A 20,837-nucleotide genomic window follows, 5' to 3' on the forward strand; every position below is an offset into this window, starting at 1 on the left:
AAATTTTATTTTTAAAGAAAATATATTTTGCAACTGATTTTCTTTGCTGAAAATTCATTGTGCACTCATGATGCAATATGCAATATCTCTTGACAGCCAAGCAACAGGAGATGTTGCTACAGAGCCAGGGTGCCCAAGTCCAGTCTTCAAAAGCTACTGTCCTGCAACTTCTAGATGCTTTCCTTATCCAACACACCTGAATCATCTGAATGTTTCGCTACCAGGACTCTGCAGAACTGAATGACAGTTGATGAGGGAAGTCAGGTGTGCTGTGTATGATGGTGGAGTAGGGCCATTGTAGATAGAAAAAAAGGGAGTAAATTTCGGCCTAAAAAAAACATGTTTCTTTAAAAAATAAAACACAAATATTTCTGAGAATTAAAAATCAATATTTATTTACTTTTGGAAATTTCTGGGTTTTTCTAGAAAATTTGTGAGATTAAAAATATTTTTTTTTCTAGCAAGCGTTCAACTTTTGAAACAGAATTTTTTTTTTTTTTTCTGGAAAATTTCTGAGATTAATCTCTGAATTTCTTACTTTTTGGTGGAAAGGTACTTTTTTTTCTGTCTACAATGGCCCAAATATGCCGTCATAGATGGAGAAAGAATTCATCCAGAAGTTGCAGAATGGTAGCTCTGCTGGACTGGGGCTGTGGATCCCTGCTTTACCAGTATGGTTGCAGTCTCCATGGTAGTCATTGGACACCGCCTCTCCTGCTTCAGGCTTATCACGGTATTATAATTTCACAGCAGGCCCAACACCTTGACGCCTGGTCGGAAGCACGTCCAGTTGGACTTAGATGGGTTGCCATGGAAACAATCATTTGTGTACTTGAAGTAGGAAATATGTTACCCTGTTGCACATGAGCCAATCACCAGCAGAACAAAACAGTGTGTGTTGTTTGTTTTGTGTTATTTTTTTTTATCAAATGCATTTGGCATATATTTTTGTATCCCGATCAAAACTCTGTTCCAGTAGGTCGCGCTTATTCAGAAGAAGAAAAAGAAAAAGCGTCTGAAGACGTTTGCTGCTGGACATGTCAACACTTGTCCCATGTTGCCAATGAGCACTTTTAGCTAGGTCATTCAATGACTTACAAGTAGAGAATAGACCTACAGTATTTAGAGATGAAGTGACTAGATACGAAGCATTTGTGGTGATTAACAAACTACACACAGGTGTTGGGGACAGGAAATGGCAACACCAACACAGACAGTTCAAGGAAATAAACATATAACCAAGTAGCCTTTGCACAAGAATGACCTTTGACATTTGGTGAGTGTTTGAAGCTTATTTCTGTCTAAAATCCTCAAACACAATCAACAAACACGGACTTACTCAATGTCATGATAAAAATGCTGTACAAAAGTATTCAAACCGATCAAAATGATTATGTTTTCATGGGATTTCTATGTAGAACAGCAGGAAAAAGAAGTGAATAGATGTGAAAAGAAAAGGCTTGTAAAATGTAAAACCTCCATCGAGGAATGTAGTATGTATTTTAGTATTTTTTTTCATAAGCAGTGGCAGCTTGTTTTTCCTGGTTAATGGATGAATCAAACCGTTACAGACAGAAGTAGTACTTCTTTGAACACAGAAACACCTCTCAAGCAGGAATCGCATTGCAAATTCAAATGTAAACAAATTAACTTCCCGGCTGCCCATCATGCTCCCGTACAGCTCAGTAATTGGGTTTCTGAGGCCACAGGGAGCACTCCCACTGAGAGCAGTGGTTTTTATCTTTCAACAGCTGAGATGATTTTCGCTCTTCATTTTTCCCCAATGATGCATCTCTGGTTTAGTTACACCTGTTGACGATTTCAAAACAGACAAGAAATTGATTGCAGACATTTTGCTTCATGCTGGTTCTTTCCAGGCGTCTTTCATCGCAGAGAATGTTTGGGCCCATGGGAATCCAGCTGGGCTCTAAGGTAATTTTAAGTGATTCTGTTAGATTTCCAGGACAGTTTGAACTTAATTGTTGAGAAAATATTGTGAAACTACTGAACAAGATGTTTTTAAACATACATAGACAAACTTGTGTCTGTGTGCTCAGGGTGTCATGAAGCAGTTTGCCAGGACCTCCACCTGGACTACAGCAGGAAGATGAACTCTGCTGGCTCCCATCTGCCCACCACTCCACCACTGGAATGGCTCTCTGGCCCTGTTGGGCTCTTGGCTTCATCCTCGCTGACTGAAGATTGGCCAGATGGCGTTATCTATGGACCAATCGGGCGCCTGGATCCATACCTCATCCCACAGGTAGCCTTTCCAACAGATGAGCTGTATAAAGAAAGCTGCTTTTATTAAGGGCCAACCAATAGGAGAGCAGGGATGTGATCCACCAGTAATATGGAGCCAACCTGTATTTTCTGCTGTTGTTTGAGGTAATTCTGGGGTTAGTAGGTGTGTTTGTATGAAGCTGTTTAACACTGGTTAAATATTTTAAATTGACACAACCCATAAACTGATTTTTAAAGTTCAATATTTTGTTTTCCTAAAGCAGAATCATGAATGTATTTGAGTTTAGCCAGGAGAACCTGATAACACTACATCCCTCTACGAGATCTGTTTTGTTTTTTTAAAAAAGGCTGTTCTGGACATTCACAAGAGGATAGTTAGGAAAAGTTTGCATAAATATGAATCGCTTGGGAGGATTTTATACAGAAACTGATTACAAGTTATTGTAGCAGAACAGGCGACTGAATTTTAGGGTGTGCTAATTTTTGCTACACAGATTTTCCATTGTAGCTCCATCTTTGTGTTGTAAATAAAGACGGTGTTTGTCCTTCATGCAACGCTTTCCCCCCTGACCATGTGAGCTCTCGGCCTGTGTCAGTCTTTCTTCAGAGCACTTTGTCCCTTCTTGACACTTTTGGAAACATTCCCTTGTCTTTGCTTGGATGAACTTTCTTTCACCCTTTGCATTGTCCAACTCTATGCAGAAACCATCTGGTATGGGATATACAGTATCTAATATTGTTTGACCCAACATAATTTTTGCAAATTAAAAATCCCTTGAAGCTGTAGTATGTCACTTTTATATATGTATATATATATATATATATATATGTATATATATATATGTATATATATATATATATATATATATACATATTTGATAAAACTATCACTGTGTTGTGACAGTATTGCATGAAACAGATAATCTGTGAAAAGATTGAGCTCCTCCCTTTTAGGGGTGTAGTTATACGATAATCTCACAATATGATATATTCTATCACGATATTTGGCAAACAATACAGTTCAATACGATTCGATGCACTTTTCTGAAAGATTTTAGAAGGACAGAGTGATTTTAGTGACATTTTGTGTTCCATAGACTTGGATTTAATTAACTGAAAACTGATTAAAAGCGCCAACTACACAATACCTGACTCTGATTGGACAGAGTCCAACAGTCTACAGCTGGATCAAATGAATCAAAGATGCAGTGAGAAAATTAGTCTCTGTCATTTAATTCATGTGGATTTGACATAAAACTCAAAGTGATCCAGGAGCTGAGTGGGGAGATTATCAGCCTCTGTATGAAAATAATTGCACATATGTTTTTTTTTTTTGACATACTGTGGCTGCGTTTTGGAGTAAAAAAAGTATTTAGGACTATAGGGAAAAGGCTTTTCTACCTTGGCTCCCGGAGTTAGCCATGGCTGTAAGCTGTTTACTACTAGCTGCGGGGGGAGTGGCTCTGCCTCACCCCGTAGTGATCGAGTCCTTGCAGCTGCGCAGCGCCGCCATTCCCCTGCTTGGATCTCTGCGTAGCTACCTTTCAGACTGCTAGGATCTCATCGCACTCTCAGTCTCTGATACTCTTTGTCAGTTCCTAATAAGAATGATCGATCAGCCATCGTCATCATGGCAATCCTCACTGCGCCCAGAACGCGGCTGCAGGTTTCCCCTCTTCGTCTTCCAGCTCGAAACAGAGCGCCACTGCATGCTGCGTGTTCATTCTTCAGGTAATCCTTTATATTCAGAACAGAAACCACTAAGCTAAGCACAAATTACGAAGTGGATGCCACTAGTCGCTCCGATATACAAACTTTGCATTAATTTCGCAATCTCACTGCTTTTGCCGCTACTCCGTTCCGCTTCTCTTTCACGGTTACTTGCGCAATTTTACTTCGTTTCTTAGCAACAAAATACAGCCCATCGTTATTTAGTTATTTATTCAAGATTTGCAAAATTTCCGAAAACGACGTAATCTAATGTTGCGTTTCGTTTTTTACGTTTAGAAGCTCATAACCGGAAAAGCCGGTTTTTGACATTTCTCTGACATTCGAAAAAATATGGTTTACTTATTTTAGCATAACTCCGGTTTTACGTGGCCTATTAACACAATTTAAAAACTGGTGTGTAGTTTATAATGTGCACTTTAAGCACAAGTTGAAAGTGAGACTGGGGGAGGCGGAGTCTTGCTGCTACGTCTTATAAGATGGTATAAGCCTATGGACCCCTATGGTTTAACATATCAATACTCGCGGATGAAAAATCGATACCTTCCGAGGAGGGGAAAATCGATAAATATCGTAGAATCGATATAATTATACAGCCCTACTCCCTATGCTATTGCAGTGAAGAAGTACATCTTGTCAGCCAACCTCATGAAAGCGCTGCTAAATGTGCTTATAGAGGAGAAACAACTCTCTGTTGCAGGAGAACCTTTTATCTGCTGTCATGAGGATCTATGCTAACTAGCCTTAGCATTCACAATAGAAACTGTATCTTAGCAGAGAGGGAGGAGGTTGTGAGTGGTGTGCACTTTACAGGAATAGACAGCGCTAAGACCCTCCTCCTGGAGCTGTTTTTTGTTTCACAGATTATCTGCCATAACATACTGTCATGACATAGACAGTTTCAAAAAACATGTTAAAAATAGTTTTTATAAAAGTTACATACTGCAGATTTAACTTTTATATCCCTCCTTTTTTACATCATCAACACCTTTTTCTCCACCTCCCCACAGTGTGTCTGTCCAGCAGGGACTCCCCAGGCAGCCCGTGTTTATTTCCCCTCTGGTCTTTCCTGATTTTTCTGACCAGCATATTCCGGTTAGCTCTAATCTACTCGTTAGTGTATCAGCTAGAAACCCCATTTGACACACATGCTTCCACTTTTCTGTTTGTTGCCTCCCACTAAAGTCAGCTTAATTTGTGCAATTTTGCCTTCATTAGGCTGCGTCTCAAGCTGCGGGGCACAGGTAATGCAAAGCATTTCCTCCTCCGGGTTACAGGTCCAAGCTTTGGTTGCTAGGAAGTAGAAGAGTCTCAATTGCAGCCATTTCCTCGCCAGTGTACCGAGAGGTCCTATTACCGCTGTTTAGGTCAGGGCAATTGGTGTCATTACAGGCAGCCAACTTCCCTCCACTGAAGTAATGAATTAGCCCAAGCTATTTCGGCTGTATGATTGCAGTTGCCAGGGGAGATGACTATGAAGTGGGGGGATAATTATGGTATGTATCCCTGAGCGGATGTGTGTGCTGCTGCAGGCCAGCCACGGGGGCGGTTTCCACACTTGTGTAATGGCTTAATGCAGCTGCTGACAGGCGGCCGGGCAACATGGAAAGGTGCTACTGTGCTCTACTTGTGGACTGTGACTGACATGTCGAACCATGCCAACCTGTTTCAGCCCCGTGGCTCATTTACTCCAAATGACTCAATCTGACTTCTAAGAGTCATTTCTGCTCAGAAAGGCACATGAGGGGAAAATAAAGACCAAATAGAATTGTTTACAGGACCTTTTTGAGGGTAATTTATCTGGTAATTTTATCGGGTAACAATAAATTTGGCTCAAATTTAATTAGGAGCTCCAATTCTCTTCAAGCTGTTCAAGAGAGGTAAGGAAACTATTAACTGTTGGAACACTTATGAATTACACCTACAATAAAAGAATAAAGAACTTTGCTTGTGCAGCTCATTTATAAATAGAAACGAATAACCAGGAAATTTTATTCTTTTACACCAACTTCTGGGGATTGGGTGAAATAAAACGTTATGGCTATAAACGTGATTGACATATCCCTTAAAGCCTTTAAAATTTGACCCTGAAAGTTGTTTTTTTTTGTATGTGTGTTTATCCGGTCCAGAGAGCTTAAGCAGTGTTGTGGGTCCGGATCCCTTGCAGTGTTGGTGCAGATTTGCATTCTTAAACATGGAGCTCAGAATATTCCACACATTGCCTGACTGAATTAAAGACACATCAGATGGCATCTGGTTCAGGTAACAAAGTGGCACTTAGAAATGTAGATGAGAATATAAGAGGGTGGGTGATGAATGAGCATAGAAATAAACTTACTGGCCATTTTATCTGCAGAAATACTCAGATTATGAGTAAATAAATTATGATTTATTCATAATACTCAGATTGTGAATAAATCATAATCTGAGTATTATGATTTATTCATAATGTTTTTATGTTAGCTAGAGAATGATTAGTTAATCCATGCCAGTATTTTATGTTAAGCTGCTATTTTAATATGCAAAAATAAATCCCTTCAGGATGATGCAATGTTTTTTTTTGTGATTGTTATGGCTTAAAATAGAATATTTTGCAGCAACTTTTTCTGAAAGTTGTGGTCAGATTTTTAAAAACTTTATATTTACTATAAAATGTGTTTCTGGTCAAATCTCTTATCTCTGACACTTTGCTCATTCTATTGTGACAATAAAGATTTTTATTTTAAATATGTGAAAAGCAATAGTGAGCATTACTTGTGTTCTTAAATTAACCTTCCTGTTATGTTGCGGGTCAAATTGATCCATTTTAAAGTTAAAATTAAAAAAAAAAACAATTGTTGGAAGTATTGTTTTTCCATGAAACATTTTCTATTTGTCTTAATAGGTACACTCCATCCATCCATCCATCCATCCATTTTCTGTTCACCCTTGTCCCTAATGGGGTCGGGAGGGTTGCTGGTGCCCATCTCCAGCTACGTTCCGGGCGAGAGGCGGGGTACACCCTGGACAGGTCGCCAGTCTGTCGCAGAGGTACACTCTACATATAAATTGAAAATGTATTCATTTTACACGTTTGCAACACCCCTGCGTCTACTGTTTACATAGATACTGTTTGGGTCAATTTGACCCGACAGTCAAGTTGAAAAGTAAAAAAGAAAAAAAAAAAAGTCCAATTCTATATCTTTCCTTGCAGCTATGAACCATATTTCACCACACACACGCAAACACCCCTACAAGTGCATGTGCATGCCCACGAACCCACTTTCTCACTATTTTCTTTACTTCACTAGGAAACTGCGAGAAAGCAGGTGTTCATACAACTTTTGACGGGAACATTTACTGTTCCTGTGGGCAAATTCCACCCACTCTGAGTGGACACTCAGCAGAAGTGGGCAAAACATAAATACTCTCTGCATGACTCATTTAACTTGATTTTAATCAGCGGGTCAATTTGACCCAGAACAGTATATGTGTCTCAAGTTCAATTATAAAGATCACCCATTGAAAAAAAAGATCAAAATGTAATATAAAGAAAATTCAAAAGATCAATTTCAAATAAATTATTGTTTTTTTGTGTCTAGTTTTTTTTCAGTGGACATAAAAAAAATGTAAATTAAATTTTTTTATGTCCAAATGAGTAAATGAGTAAGTTGTCGTCATTGATCCTTTACTTTTGAGAAATAAAAAAAACGTCATTGCACAAATATTGATTTAATACTAAATGGTTAGTATTGGAGTTATCAATCAGATGCAAAAATGTTTTGGAGAATTTTATTGGTTTCTGACACTATTGCATGATTAAACACTCCCCGGATCAAATTGACCCACGAACATTATTGCTGAACCTCAGAAACGAACATAACAGGAGGGTTAAAAAGGATTGCGTTTATTCCTGGCATTCATGGACCTTTTGACTTTTGTGTAATAGGTCCATAAATGCCATGGACCTATTACATGTTTAGGGTGGTGACATGTTTAAGTTCAGGTATATTTGGTGTTTGATCTATTAAAATAAGCAGTTCAAAAATATTTTCTAAAGAAGCTCAAGTATTTGCAGAATTTAGCTGTTTTTGAAAGGTTATGGTTCCTAATCCCCTGTGAATACCAGGCGTCCACTGCATTCTGAAAAATACACATACATGTAAATTAAGGAATAAACCATTAACCTGTTGTAGACTGTTGTTGAGAATTAACTTGCAACTATCACACCGCCAATATGGAGTAAGTATTTCACTAAAGCCTGGAAGTGTTTAAGAAAACATCCACAATGTGAATAGACATTGTAAACATTGTAAATAACTCCAGGCAGTAAGTGGCTAAAGTAGCAGTTTTTCAAAATTTGGTGCTTCATATAAGAAGTTATAAACTAAAGAAGGCATGCCAGCCTTGACTAATTTGTTTCAGAAAATTTGAAGGCCAGCAACCTGGGGACTGTGGCTCACAACTACATTACAAGAGCAATTTATGCTCATGGCTTGAAGGGATGAGCAGAGGAAGGGTGGGTTGTTTTGTGAATTGGATGTCGAGTGCTGCAATAGGAACCATGCCAAAATAAAAGGCTTCGCCAAACAAAGAGGCAGACAGGAAATAATGCCGGTCGAGGCTTGTTGGACCATCTATGGGCTCCCTTCCAAGCCCTGTAACCAGCTATAAGTCTCTTTATAGGGACAGCTCTGAACAGGGGGCCCTGTTGGGGGCCAGGAACTTTTACATTTCCGCTTGAATGCGACCTTAGCCCAAGGCTGAGTTCAGAGTGCACTTTCCAGTCATTTGATTTAACTACTCTGTGTATTTGATAGGGTGGCCGTGGAGCTCAAGACCCAAGATTTTATTTAGATTTTCAGGCTTTTCTTTTTAAGGAGTCCTGTTCCAGGTGGAAGAAATGCACAAAACCTTCTAACTTGGGGCTGTTTGGGTGCATGCACATGTGCACATTTAATTTCTGGCTCTCTAGCATTCCCTTCACTTTCTTTCTTCATCCTGCAGATCATATCTCATGTCAGCAGGAGGAGAGGGGAAAAACACTTCTGATTATTTCACAACACAAACACCATGTGTCTGGTGAATCCACATGACTGTCATTCTGCTCCTCTCTGCATTTTACTTCACTGTTTCAAAAAAACTTCCTACTGTTGGCAATTATTGTACATTTGCAACAACTCTGTCACTTTTTTCTCTTGTTTTGGTTAGGAATGAGCTCCATCTGATTTTCCTCCGCTATATCTAATAAGAGTTGGAGTGTGTTTGCCCTGAAGTCTTCCAAACCCAATTGGAACTGAACCAGGCTTCTTACATATCACAATCCCACATTGATTTTGATCAGCAGATGACAGAAATTTTGTCAACTTGAAGACAACCCCCCCTCCCCCCCCAAAAAAAACAAGAATCCCCCTCCCCCTCCCGGAAAGCTTGCAGCCTTGTGCTACAGCAAAGTAACTGTAGTTTGTAGCTGCAGAACAGCCCATTTGCAGAGCAGCTGTATATCTTACCAGAGATCAGTACTAAGCCAAACTTTCATCCTGTCTCTGCTGGTATAAGCCACTGTTGGTGGTGCCCCGCCAAATGGCACCAAAACGGCACTGGAGCCTTCACACTGCCACCTGCTGGTCTTGAAGTTACATTCTTTCTCTAAAGCTTAGCCATTAAAACATAACTTTAGCTTTCACAAGGAGAGTTGAACTCAGGTTGCTAATTAAATATAACACAACTGTATCTGCACCGGATTTTTGTTTTCATTTCATTTAATAAATGTTTTGATTTTGATGTCCTTTTTAATAGTTGAATAGATACATAGTTTTAGCAAAGTAATATTTATGCTGAAGATAACAAATGTTTTCCTGCAATTAAATTGCATCTTACAGTCAGAGAAAAGGTTTCCATGTTAGTGGAGTCAAGAAAAAAACCCAAACTGATTTAATAAAAATGTAGTAAATTGATTGATTTATTCACAATGATAAATTTCAGGAAGTTTGCTAGAGTGAAGCTTGCAGGGTTATGTCAACACAAGATGGGACGACATTAACAATGACCACAGAGAAGCAACTCCTGCTGCCCATGAATTGCTGTCCATTATTCTGGATTACAGCCTGGTACACACATAGCTGGATATCTGGGAAATCGAACAGATTTTTATGCGATTTGGCAAATCTGTTTAATATCACAAAAAATTATTATTAATAAAAACTCTGAACATTTGAGAATTATCCTTATTTGTGTTTACATGTGTACATTGGAAACCGGAAATTTAATCGTATTAAAGACTACAACAAATAATGCAGCGCTGACATTATATTTGTGACGATTATTGTTTGGCCATGTAGTGGAGAAAAAATACAGCTTTTAGAGAGGTGTTGATTTTTACATTGGTTCAGACACTTTTTGCTTGTTTTTTTGCACAAGCCCAACCCTGCTGCTCCAATATATTGAGTTGCAAAGGAGAAAGAGCATTTGGAGGTCAGCTGTTTTACACAAACTATCGCTCCCAATATGGAATTTGCTTTGGCAAGCTCAAACTTGCTTTGACACAATTCCTAATCAACATTGTCTTGTGTCTTATTAACTTTATTTCCTAACACGGTACTTAACAGTAGTTCAATCTCTCCGTCTGTCCCACTCAAATTAACCTTGTGGCGCCCTGTTTCATTCTTAACAGGAAGTTGTGGTTGTTTAGTGATTGTGATTGGCTTACATAGGTTTCAGCTTTGCCCTATGGGTTTGGCAAGTTTAAAACAACTCTGTGGCTTAGTTAAGTGGATTTGTGTGGATGAACACTTTTCTTAAACCGATCTTGTGTGTACAATTTTGTTTTTTAAACGATGTGGCGGATATATACACTGCTCAAAAAAATAAAGGGAACACTTAAACAGGTGTTTAACACTTAAAGTGTTCCCTTTATTCTTTTGAGCAGTATATTTTTACAAAGACAAGGGTTTGTGTGATCAAGGCTTAAGAAAGATTATTCACAGGTGGGACAACTTTAAAGACAGCTGACAATCTTCCAGTGATTGGATGCTCCAAAATATTCAACCCCAGGTCAGATCACCCACTGCTAAGATGACAAAGAGCTCCATCCCAGAATCTGCAACCCTGACACAATATGCTTAAGTTTGACAGGAGAGTTGGAGAAATACCAAACATGTGTAGCATGTTTGAAAGGATTATATTATTTTTTCCATCACTGGCATTAAAATGTCCCAGAACTATACAAATTGTGTATCTTTCTTTTATTGGTAATTGAAGGTTAGGTTCTACATCAAATCACTGAGCAGCTCAATTGAAGTTATTCCGACCCAATAACACCAACCAGATAAAGACAAATAATTCAATCTGGGTTGTGTTTTCCAGAGCAGCAGCCTGTAAATTTATGGTTTGAAAACAATTTGACCTTTGGAGGAGAGAGGATGAGGTTAGCATGGCAGCTTGACGGATTCTTCTACAAGCTGATGGTAAAATAGGACAATTTCATGTGGTCGGGAGGCCATGTTGTTCTTGTTGCTCTGGAGTGCTGCAGCAATTAGTACAGCCACCAATTACACTCCCTGCATGATAGGGATGCAGCATGTCTAAGTTATAACATGTGAGAGAAGGAGAAAAGGGCATAAGTGTGTTTGTAGATGTAGACTTTAAACCTCACGGGACAATTTTAAAACCACACTTGTAGTTTCAAAAGACTGCTTTGGCAAATATTTGTTGTGACGAGTGAAATATGTGTTTGAGTGTTGCCAGTAAACAATTAAGAGCTTTCAGATGCAGGAAACAAAACAGTTTCCCATGAGTTATTGGAGCTCATAATGCTGCATGGTATTTAGAAGGAGAACAATCTGTTCCCATTATCAATCAAACCGAAAGATTACTCAATTCCATTAAAATTATCATCATGAGGTAAAAATATTACCAAACGTGTTTTCTAATGCGTGCAGAAGTGCTACAAAAATAAATCTGTCTCCACTGAGAAGGAGGTGGTTATTACTTTCAGAAGCTCAAAAAGAAATTGGATTTTTCCTCTGAGGAAAGACGTCCTTCAGCATTCGGTTTACATGGGAGGGAAATACTGGAAAAACCGATTGTAAATTTTAAAATTAAAATGTACAATTGTCTGATGATTACCATCAGACGATTGTTCCTAACCTCGTTATCTTCAATCGGCTGTTTCCTTTTAGGGTATTCACACAAACTATCTTCTGCTTCCATCTCACTCTGTCCTCTGTCACATCAACACTCTGAACATTGTGCTGAAGTTCAACATATAAAGAAACGAATATGAACACTTCCTGGCCGAATGAACATTGTCCCCCTCAAACAAATGAGATGATAACAAGAACTTCAAGAAATGTTCAAACATGTGTGATCACTTGCTGCCTCTGTGGTCAATATAATCTAAACACCTTCCAGATGATTTTAAATGTGCAAAGCCTTAGCTTTTACTACATATAAACATCTCAATATGTGATTTTTCATTGATTTTAGGTATGTTGGAGACATACTAGGATTGTGAATTATTAATGTCAAGAAGTTTGAGATTGTCGACCAACTAATCACAGGGAATGTTTTACATTTTGACAAAATTACAACCACAAACTTTTTATTTCTATTTTAAAAGATAATATTATGTTATCAGCCACCACAAGGTTACAGATAAATGTTTTACACATAAAATGTTTCTTTTGTCCTTTCAGGTTGGATGCTTTGTAAAGCTGCATCGTTCTTATTGCAGCTAAAAGTCTTTTCTACCAGCTTTGCCCATTATTTTGACATTTCTGCCCATTATTTTTGCATAAAAGCTCAAACTCAGTGAGATTGAAAAGCATGTGTCAACATCAGTTTTCAAGTCTTGCCACAGTATTATTACTTTTAATTATTATTATTTTGTAGGTTTAGGTCAAGAATTTAACAAGACCCTCTTGAATAGCCATGTATTGATCTCATTGACGTTATTTCAGCTCTTCCTGTATTTTTATGGATATGATCTCAGTTTCAAGTCTTGGTCTGTAATAGATTGTCTTGTGCTTTGCTCCATCCACTTTCTCAACTCTGACCAGCTTCACTGCTCCTGCTAAGAAATAGCATCCCCACACCATGACACTGCCACTTCCTTGTGTTCAGCTTGGTTGATTTTATTCAAGTCGTGGAGTATTGGTTTTTCCCACACATTGTCTTTTTCATGTTGGCTGAAAGTTCAGTCTTGATCTTCATCAAGCTAAAGTGTCTTCTTCGGGAGTACACAACTTTTTTTTGGAAAAAAATACTTTGTTTAAACCCTCTCCACTTTTGCTGAATATTGTTTAAGATGATTCTTCTACATGAATCAACAGTACTCGGAAAGGGGGAAAAAAATAAGTGAAATATTCAGCTTTCGAATGAAAATTTAATAACAGAGTAAAATATTACATTTTCCCCCAAAATGCTTTCTGCACACACTGGGAGTTTTAAGTTGCGCAAATTAATTTGACATATTTTTGTACTCTAGGAGTAAACTAAAGTAACCGGGATAAGTCCAGGCAAGAAAAATGTCCAGTTTACCATTTAGATCTCACTGTATTGCTCTCATTCAACTTGCTCTTCTTCCTCTGGCGTTGCACCACTCGACCTGTCCTTTGGTTATTTGACACTGCAGGAGACGCCAGGCATTCAGGGCATTCTTTGTCCCTGGAGAGGAAAAGGGGAGAACGGGGGTGAGACAGCGATGGGTTGGGGTGCAGGAGGTGAGACAATGTGAGGGGTTCCATTCTGTTCAGGCTCCATAAGACCCACTTTAAGCACACACACATTTTATGCCCAGCTCACGGAAGAGGCGGGGTCAAAGGCACAAGGGCAGTATGGATTTAGAGGAGACGAAAATAGAAACTGCACCAGACCACTACCACCACCGTCCAACTTCAACCCCCCAATTCAAGGTTTCAGAGATGCCAGCATGCCCTCTTTCAATTAGAGAGAGGAGGGGGACGAAAAAGCACTTCTCTTCACGAACCCAACCTTAATGTAACTATGTTCCTACAACTTTTCCATTTCAAAATTACATATGTTGCCAGACTAATTTGGATTTTACTTTTTCTATTCATGTGATGTTTGACATTTTATTCTACTACTTTTAATGTGTTGCTTAAAAAATAATTTTAGATACCTTTCTAAAATCTGAATAGATACTTGGAATTACCTTGTGAATGATGGTAAACAAGCTATCCTTGCATAGATTTTTTTTTTTGTGCTTAGATTAGCTCCACAGCATCAAATATATGGGTTTTAAAATACACCCCTTTTTATCTGGTTGGAAAGATGCTTGCTGCTATTTCAGAGATGCTGTTTGGTCAAAATTTGGTCAAAAACAAATACTGTATGTGCAAGCCTATTTCTTGAGATTTAAATAAGAAATAAGACATCACCAGGTAATTAACAAAGCAACATCTCTCTCAGATTTGCTTAGTGTTCAGCTGAAGACTTGACATAATGGATGAAGAAACGTCTGTCTTCAGTAACCATGTCCAATTTGCATGTCAACTTCCGAGGTAATGGGTGTAAAAACAAATCTGCGAAATTCAGATCATAAAAAAGCAACACATGAAATCTGTGGGTCTTAACAGAAAACAGAAACCAACAAATCTTTTTGAAAAGAAGAAAATGCTCAAATAGGGGACAGAAATGTGCCTGTAGAATGTAAAAATACTTCAGCATTAAATAATGCCATCCCTAATGGTCTTTTAAAGACATGGTTTAAGCAGCAATCATGAATATAGGCTACGTCAACCAGCCGCAGCTTCAACTGAGACTTCCAATGTTGCTTTGTGGCTTAAACATTACTTCCACAGCCAGAGAAACAGAATAACTAGTTTTTAATCTGATTTGAATTCTAACATTTTTCCAGACTGGTTCAGTGCTGTTTGGTATTCACTACAAAAAGAAAAACCTTTACTGCAAATTAGTTTTTCCTTAAAGGAATAATTAGCAAATTTGACATTAGAACATTTTTATTGGGTGGCAAATAAAAATGGTAATAACCTTCCCTCACGTATGCAGTTAATGCTGCACTGCTGTTTTATTTGAAGCTGATGGTAATGTTTGAAAGTCAAGATTTAATATTGGCTCATAAAGTGCAAAATTGTTCACCTTAGTTGCTTCACTCATTCACTCAACTGCAATTTGGTTGGTATGTATTAAATCATCACAGGATTTTTTTCGTGCATGAACATTTGAGTTAAATTATTTACCATAATAAACATGCTGTGTTTTCTAGAAAATACTATTTGCTGTGTGTATGCACACCTTTCACAAGACCTGCTGGGCCAGAAGCAACCTTACCAGTTTGACGTTGACCCTCCACTGTCTAGAACTTTGACTTGACAAGGTTGATCCACAGCGTGGATCAACCTTGTTGTCATCTTGCTTTGTCCATTCCGAAATTTAATGTGTTTCTGGGATCATTCTTCTATTGGAAAACACAGCCAAAGTTTCAATCATCTAACAAACCTTCAGCTGATGTTACCATCATCACACTGGACAATAAGTAGAGTTTCAGTCAAGCTTTCTGTCATCTTCCACTTGATCCATAGTGACTTAAAATGGCAATGCCATTGTTTCACTATCTTCCATTTATTACTGGTTTGAACTACTTTGGCTCTTTGGTTGTTTTTATTTTAATGTTAACCAATATCTGTTCACAGTTTGTGATAGGTGATTAAAATGCAACTCAGTTAGGTTTTCTAACAAGACAATGATCTCAGATACTTTGTATGGATTCAACAGGCCAACATTAAGTTATTGGAATAATCTTTAATGATGTTGAAGTGGAGTAAACTATGCATGAAAGTGCTAGCGTCAGCCAGTTTAAATGAGTTCTACCATTCCTGAATAAACAAAAGGTCAAATACCCATCCAGAACTATGCCAAGTTGTTGTAGACCATGAAAGTTTGTAGTTTCTCTGTAACTTGCTGAGTGAATTATAGTCACATTTTGGTCTGGGTGTGTGTAATATATTTGAAATCTGAATAGGTAATTTTTGAAATCAATGTGGAGTAGAGGAAAGATTTGCTAAATACAAACTTTAGCTCCCAATTCAGTTTTTTACTCTTTTACAAAGTAAAAAAGTACTCTGTTTAACTTGTGTAACCATTACACACAGACAAAAAAAGTTTTGACACATTAATAAAAGGCAGACGGTCAAAATTATGATATTCAGTTTTCTATCTTTACAAAACTGTTTTATCATTTTGAAAAAAAAAAAAAAAAAAACAGCCACCGATTTGCATATTTATCTGTGAAATGTCATTCCAAATTATTTGCAGAAAATTCTTCTATTCTGGGATTTTTTTCATAACGCAAAATTTTTTAGAAGGAATCTCAAATGTTTGTGGCTTTCAGCTATTAATAGATGATTCTGGTCCCTAACCTCTGAGAATACCAGAGTCCACTGTAAACTAAATCAACTGCATTGTTTGATAACTTCAATCAAATCGGAAAACATGTAATTTACTTTAAATCTTTCTGTGCTACACTGAATTGATTTAATTTTTTCTTTGTTACTATCTTAGGACATTTGTTGTGAATTAGTGCTATATAAGTTAAATAAACTGAACAGAAGTCATGTCAGTGTCGAGCGTATGTAAACTTCTGATTGGTGGTGTAAATGTTGCAATTAGAGGACAATTTTTTCCCCCAAATAACTCAGCAGTTTCTTATCGGAGTTTCAAATTCAAATGTTTTATCATCGGTCCAGATCTTGGACTTTATTGGAACTGGGCTTATCATGTGCTTAAGCAGTTTTTGGTGCCTTTCACCTGTCTGTTGGAGGCTTGTGTGCATGTGGAGCCATAAGTGTGTTTGTGTATATAAGGCAGAGAGGGAGTGAGTTCTTGAAGCCTGTGGATAATAACAATGTCACAGGAGGAGGATTGTGGTCTGCATTCTGCAACAGTTTATTAGGGGGAAGTCTGTAATTACATATTTTCTGGCTAAACGTTAACTAACCCCATGCTGCAAGCCTTCACTTCAGCAGGCGGTTGGACTGTAATGCTCATAGTTTCACTCAAGCAATATACCTTATACAACCACAGCAAACTGAGAAAAACGGGTTTCTATTGCCCCTTCTGTTTTTTTTTTGCAAAGTATTAATTAAATGTCCTGGGTTTGGACTCACCATTGTAACATCTTTGCAATTCCAGATGACAAACTAGCACACACCCACCTACTCCACACACCTTTAGGATTATTTATAATTTACCTTTTTATTAATACGATCTTATCTGCATTGATGGCAAATGCAACTGTAATTTAAAAAAGCAAATCCAGCATCTCAAGTCTTCATGTAGAGTAATGCGGTCCTTGGCAACTAGCTTCTCCATATATTATGCCTGGAATTTCTTGATTGGTCACATAAAAGTAAATAATACTGTGGACCCCTGGCCATTTGTGATTCAGTACTCACTGATTAGCTTATTTATATCTCTATATACATAACTCCAAATATCTACCACAATGCTACCTGACATGCATTTGTAAAGCAGGCAATCCAGGAGCAATATTTATTTTTCTTGCCGCTTAATTGGCTATGACACCAAAAGCGGAAAAAAGATACACTACATTTCATTTATTTATTTGAGCAAACAAGACAAACAAATCTATATTCATCCTAAGCAAAGAAAAACATAAGTTGCTCAAGGGAGTAAGGTTAAGTAAAACTTTTATGCTTCTACCCCCTCTTGAAAATCCAATTTGTGCAAAATAAAGTAAATTATATGCAGCCTATTCTACCCAGTTATATCCCTGTCATTCAATCTCACCCTTTTTAAAAAAAGTATTACATTTTTGATGTCTTCTAAATTGATGTAGTTTTGTACAGATTGTTATTCCCTGACTGAAACTATTCCATAAAGATTTTTTGGTTGTACATTTTGTTTTGCTTAATATATTATTTGTAGAGTTTTGAATTTACTAATCTCCAAATATTTGTATTTTGGATTTTAAAAACAGATCTCTCAAAATAGAATTATGGAGAATTTTTATTGCCTTTTGTTGTTTTCTTAAATGTATGTCCTGATTACTTCATGTGAATGATTTCACATTTTCCAAATAGCCTTAGTTTTGTTTTTGGAACATAACAGGACAATTTATTAATATCAAATTTATGTTTCAATCATTCGTTGATCAGGTTTTTCACAGAAAATATTATTGTAGTGTCATCATCAAAGAGCATAAATGTAACATATTTTTGGTTATTTGACGGAAGTCATCGATGCTAGCTTGTTTGGTAGTGCCAAGACAGTTTCTACTGTACATGTTAATACATATTAAAGTATATTTGGACACAGCACCACCAGAGTACTACATGTTACCCTTGTCTAATGCATTTGAGCTGAGATTGCATAAGTTCAGCTATTTTTGACCATTGTCGGAATTATGCAGATTTTAATGTTAAAACAGTGAAGTTGACAAAATTATCAACGTTAATATATTACTGCACTACCTCATGTAACTGCACATCACTGTTTGGCATCCAATAAGTTTACAATATGTTCTTTAGGGCGGCGTTTCCCAATTCCGGTCCTCAGGCCTCCCTGCCCTGCATGTTTTAGGTGTTTCCCTTCTGCTACACACCTGGATTGAATATATGGGTGATCAACAGGTTTCTGCAGCACTTGATGGTCATGCAATCATTTGAATCAGCTGCTCTGGAATAGAGGCACATCTAAAACATGCAGAGCAGGGAGGCCTGAGGACCGGAATTGGGAAACGCTGCTTTAGGGCAATGGTCCCCAACCCTGGTCCTCAGGGCCCACTGCCCTGCATGTTTTTGGTGTTTCCCTGCTGCTGAACACCTGGGTTAAATGAATAGGTGATTAACCAACTACTATAGCAATTGCAGGAATGCAAAGGAGGTAATGCAATCATATGAATCAGCTGTGCTGGAGTCCGGACTCATCAAAAACATGAAGGACAGCGGTCCCTGAGGACCAGGGTTGGGGACCACTGCTTTTGGGAATACCTACAGAAATCAATGTTTACAGATAGTAAACATTACTAGTTGGTCAATAATGTAAGAATTTGAAGACGGTTAGCATCTGTGTTAAATAGTTTTGTAGATACTGTGTATATATTGAAATGAGCTGGGACATGTTTCCAGTCTAGATTACAGATCTCATGTTTTGCAGTTTGTGCTCCATTCAGCCGCAGATCACTCAGGGCCCTAGAACAAGGTTAGAGGAAAAATACTCTGCTTTTAGACTAACACATCTTTACTCAACCCAGCAGGTTAACCCCCTGCTGCTTCCAAAGGAGTTTATTTGATAGATCTAATCTCAGCAGAAAAGGAAATTGACTTGGGATTTTATATCGAAGCGAAAGAGCAGAATAAATTTTACCTTCCCTCTACCCTCTAACCGGTATCTTCTTTCGTCTTTTGCTGCTTCCAGTGTTTTTGTAATTTCCTCTTCATTATTTCTGTCACTCTATCGTTCTTTACTGGTAGAAAGAAGATACAGCAGACAGATATTGAAATGGTAGATGAAGTCAAACATCTGAGAATGTAATGCAGCTCTCCTTGGGGTGGGAGAGGAAAAAAAAAGTTAAATCAGTCATGTGCAATATCCATTCTCTCCTCCAGGAGGACACTGAAAATGTCTGCATCACTGAACTGTTTCGTTCTCTGGGCAGTTTCTCAGATTTAGTTACATAAATACACTTTAAATTATTTAGAAAACCTTCTCCTTCTGAGGACCTTCTCCTGTTCTCTGCAGTTAATTCCTCCTCCTGGGCAAACTTTCTGGACTGGTTGAGGGTTTAATCGAGGCCAAGACTAGGCCTTAATCCAGACCAGTTAATCACAACATTCAAAGTAGCTCAAAGTAAAGCAAGAAACTGTAAATAAGCATTAAATGCTCATTTTAAAGTGGGAGTAACCTTCTGTCTGTGAAGCTGCCGCTCTGTGAAATGTTTAAACAAATGTGTTCAGTATGTTGCAATGTTTTTGATAATTGGTTGGTATAAGTGATAAGTATGGTTGTTCTCAAAAGCAAACAGGAACACCGTTCCTCCTGTTTCACCCTGGACAAAAAGCAAAAAGAACCAATCAGCTTCTATTGGTCCACATCTTTTGTCATGGTGTATTGGTATTATTTCCACCCACCTGAGTCCATCACAGTTGATCAAGACCCATCTATTTACCCACCAGACAAAATCATCCCATTAAAAAGTCACTTCTATGGTATTTAAATCGAGCTTTGGATTTAAGACTTCCTCTTGCTCGTAGGAATTTACTCTGCCTTTTTCGGAGCTACTTTTGTGTAACTTACGTGCCTCCGGTGGATTAGCAGTACTCAAAAGCCATTTAAATTACAATCCTCTGTGTTCCAAAGCAACAGTGGAGGGACAATGCATCGCAGTGAAGAAAAGAGCTCAGCACAAAGTTATAAAGCAGCCATATTTCCAAAGAAGGGCCTATGAATAAAATGCAAACCCCTCTATTAGGGGGATGTGTCTGAACTTGAGCTGAAAGGAATGTTTTGGATTTACAAGGATCCTGTGTGTGACACTGAATGTGTGTATATTTGTGTTAAATGTGCATTCTAAATGAATAGACCCCTGTCTCACTGCATGTGCATGCAGGAATTTTATTAAAATCTGCAAAACCTGAATGCACAGCTGCAGCTTCAGTGGCTTTTTACACATATGAACTGGTTGTGAAAGATGGTCGCTGTATACAAAACATCTGTGTAAAAAATTATGCATGCTTTCAGCCATGCTATAACTCCAGCCTGTTCTGTTTTTATCATAAGAGCCTGTTTGTGTGCCTCTTTGCAAGACTGTTTGCTTCGCATGTGTGGTCAGAGAAAAAGAGGCCGTTTCCCTCTGAAAAATGCCCTGAGCTGAGGGTATAAAT

At 38.0% G+C, this 20,837-nt stretch overlaps 1 long non-coding RNA gene across 2 annotated transcripts in view; it reads right to left on the reverse strand.

The window, feature by feature from the left end:
* Positions 1–467: 467 nt before the first annotated feature.
* LOC114139719 (uncharacterized) overlaps positions 468–20,837 on the reverse strand; it is a 120,418-nt gene continuing 100,048 nt past the window's right edge. For both annotated transcript variants that reach the window (XR_003594492.1, XR_003594493.1), the window contains exons 3-4: positions 13,492–13,617; positions 468–2,284 (exon numbers count right to left, since the gene is read on the reverse strand). This is a non-coding gene — a long non-coding RNA (uncharacterized LOC114139719). The remainder of the gene's footprint in view (positions 2,285–13,491; positions 13,618–20,837) is intronic.

The sequence above is a fragment of the Xiphophorus couchianus genome, chromosome 23 (genome assembly GCF_001444195.1).
Source record: "Xiphophorus couchianus chromosome 23, X_couchianus-1.0, whole genome shotgun sequence".
In the NCBI taxonomy this organism is placed as follows: Eukaryota; Metazoa; Chordata; class Actinopteri; order Cyprinodontiformes; family Poeciliidae; genus Xiphophorus; species Xiphophorus couchianus.